The sequence below is a fragment of the Girardinichthys multiradiatus genome, chromosome 21 (assembly GCF_021462225.1).
Source record: "Girardinichthys multiradiatus isolate DD_20200921_A chromosome 21, DD_fGirMul_XY1, whole genome shotgun sequence".
NCBI lineage: Eukaryota > Metazoa > Chordata > Actinopteri > Cyprinodontiformes > Goodeidae > Girardinichthys > Girardinichthys multiradiatus.
The window spans coordinates 12,178,419-12,181,837 of NC_061813.1; the positions used below are offsets into that span (position 1 = coordinate 12,178,419).

Sequence of the window (3,419 nt, forward strand, 5' to 3'; positions counted from 1 at the left end):
TCGCAGACGGAAACATGAAGCATATGAAGGAAAGAACACTGTCCCTACTGTGAAACACGGAGGAGGCTCTGTTATGTTCTGGTGCTGCTTTGCTGCATCTGGCACAGGGTGTCTTGAATCTGTGCAGGGTGTAATGAAATCTCAAGACTATCAAGAGATTCTAGAGAGAAATGTGCTGCCCAGTGTCAGAGAGCTTGGTCTCAGTTGCAGGTCATGGATCTTGCAACAGGATACTGACCCAAAACACACAGCTAAAAACACCCAAGAAAGGCTAAGAGGAAAACATTGGACTATTCTGAAGTGACCTTCTATGAACCCTGACCTAAATCCTATTGAGCATCTTTGGAAGGAGCTGAAACATGCCGTCTGGAAAAGGCACCCTTCAAACCTGAGACAACTGGAGCAGTTTGCTCTTGAGGAGTGGGCCAAAAAACCTGCTGAGAGGTGCAGAAGTCTCATTGACAGTTATAGGAATCGTTTGATTGCAATGATTGCCTCAAAAGGTTGTTCAACAAAATATTAAGTTAAGGGTACCATCATTTATGTCCAGGCCTGTTTCATGAGTTTATTTAAAAAAATAATTCTGTTGAAGCATGTTTGTCTCTGAAAACTCTGTTTTCATTAAAACAAGAAGTCACATTCCAGTAAATGCTTCATTTAATTACTGACCAGCTTTCTGCATTTTTCCACTGGTATTTTGACTATTTATGTTTGTTGATGTGTTTGAGCTTGGAATGCCTACTTGGCATTACACTCTTTAGCTTTCTCCCCATATTCTCTATCAGATTCAGGCCAGGACTCTGGCTGGGTCACTCTGAAACATTAATATCCCTTTTAGGCAGAAGACACTGGTTGGTTAAATCAAAAAACTAGTTTAAATCTCAATCTGCCAGTAATCATTTTTAGCCTAACTCCATATCTGTTTTATATGCTCATATTTTCTATCTTATAAAGGGTAAGACAATTTGCTTTGCCTTTTATCTGGTGGTGGACTGTGGAATACATCTGATAACTCTAAATATTATCTTTGTCATTAAAAAAAACAAAAACAAAACACGGTTACAAGGAGAGGAAACACAATACCATGGTTAATTTTTTCATGACAGACTTTCAGGTGCAAAACAGAATATTTGATTAACTGGAGTCGGTAACCTTAACATTTAGAGATCATACCCAGAGGTTCCAGAGCAACACTTACCAGCTTAAAACCTCTACCAATGCTTCTTGACTCTGAAAATCTGTGTGTTCATGTGGAAGTGGTTGGATAATCATCCGCTCAAGAATGGCAAACAGAAATCCAGAGCTCTACTTTTCTCACAGGTGAATAAACATATTTTTGAACAGATTCGAGGAATAATCAAGATAGAGTTTGGGCTAAACCCAAGAAAAAAAAACCTGGCATATCTATATATTCTTATCAGTGTCACTAAGATGGAGCTAGATCTAAATGAAATAACCTTTTTCTTTTTTAAATTAAGTTCTGCTTATTGTGACTTTTAGGATCTGTATATATCCTGTCTGCCACCCTGCAGCTTTTTTTCAGGATCTTGGCAGTAAAGTGAAAGGAAAATCTATGATCCCCATTTAGTTTAATCCTTGTGTGGTATTCATATCATTTTTACTCAGCCAATGTTTCTGGGTCTGGTGGACCCGTTGCATTTTGTGATTTTTAAGGCCTCACAATCAAACACTTAATTGAAATCATGAAATGAGTGGAAACAAATTTACAATTAATTTACATTAATTGTATCATTTTGCCTAATAAATAAGGAAAATGGGTCCCACAGACCCAAACACCACACAAGGGTTAATACAAATTCTTCAGAGCACATCTTTATTAGCAGTGGTTTATGATTTCTTTATAAATTACATAAAAAGAGAATGTTATATGTAAATAACATGTAGAAATTGATGTAATTTGGTGTCTGGAAGAATGGGGAGAAAAGACAATGACCTGAAGTGCAAGCAATGACCTGTAAGCTACTTTTAATTATATTACAGTCTTTGCCCACTTTATTTTCAGCAAATGCTTGTTGAGAATGTTTTTGACAAATTAAAAGTAAAAAAAACAAAACCTGTAGTCTGGCTTTTAATGTTGCTTTTCAAGTATTGGCTTCTTCCTCTCCGACAGCCTTTTCAGCTTATATTGGTACAGGACTTCTTTCACTGTGGATAGTGACACTCCGTTACCAGCTTTAGCCAGCATCTTTGCAAGGTCTTCTGCTTTTGTTCTGGGGTTGATGCACACATTTCACACCCAAACACACTCATCTCTGGGACACAGAATCTATACTGTATGACTGTTGAACTTTCCAACAGTATTTATACTTGTGTGTAGTTGTTTGAACAGATAAACGTGGAACAGTCAGCCAACTGTAAATTGTACCCAAGGATAAATTAGTCTTGTGGAGATCCATAATTCTATTCCTGATATTTTGGCTGATTTCTTTTTGCTCTGGAGTAAGCATTTAAAAGCTTAAGAGGCTGTGACATCACCTTGGCTTCCACGCATTGGTTAAAAGCACAGTTGTTATAATGGGGTGTTCTTAGATTCTAAGATACACAACCACGTGGACAAAGACAGCATTTTAACAGTTTATTTAGAAACACTGATAAAGTTTGTCCTGGAACCAAGGCTGTAGCTGGTGGAGAAACGCGGGGTCTCTCTGGAGAAAGACAGAAGCTGGTAAACACTCTGGGTGGAAACGGAGAAACTGTGAATGTGTTCATTAGATACTGACTTACACGGGTTGGGTTCTTGGCAAGACCGGGGGAGATAAGTCCTTCTCCACGGAGGCTTGAGGCTGACAGGCTGTGAACAGTTTTCGGAGGATGAATTGCTTTGCTTCTTCTCTTTCAGGAAACTCCACTATGGTTGGAGAGTTTTAACGTGGAGGGTGGACAGTCAGGTTGACCGGTCGTTCTCAGGTGGCTCCTGAGAAGCTGCACTTTGAATTGGACGCAGAGAGGAGGCTCAGGGCTGAGGTGTCAAGGCTGGAGTTCCCAAACTCCTCTGAACATGACATGAGTGAAAATGGAGACCATAAAGGTTCCACAACTTCCTTCAGCGAAGGGGGATCTGCAAAGCAGGGGAAGAAAAACAAGGAGATCAGAAACTGCTTGGAAGCAGGACTGCAGAGATGCAGAGGTCTAGCTGTTACCACACCAAGTGAGAAAACGGGCAGACGCCTCCTTCTTCTTCTTCTGTGTTGTTTTTTGGCAGTTGGCAAATAACTTGAAGATGTGCATTACCGCCACCGACTGGTATGGAGTGTGGTTCTTCATGGTTTTAAATCTTATTTACTATTACAACAATCAAATTTTATTTATTAATTTAGTGCTTTTGAAAAATCTAATTATAATTTGAATATGTTTGCTACCTAAACTTCTTTGCAAAATATCTCTCAATATAAAATTTT

The 3,419-nt window shown here is 39.0% G+C and overlaps 1 long non-coding RNA gene across 1 annotated transcript; it reads right to left on the minus strand.

Annotated features, from left to right (window-relative positions):
- Positions 1 to 2,583: 2,583 nt before the first annotated feature.
- On the minus strand, positions 2,584 to 3,158 carry LOC124858532. The gene is made up of 2 exons (XR_007035863.1): positions 2,746 to 3,158; positions 2,584 to 2,666 (listed from the first exon to the last, which is right to left on the minus strand). It is a non-coding gene; the product is annotated as an uncharacterized LOC124858532 (long non-coding RNA).
- Positions 3,159 to 3,419: the final 261 nt, after the last annotated feature.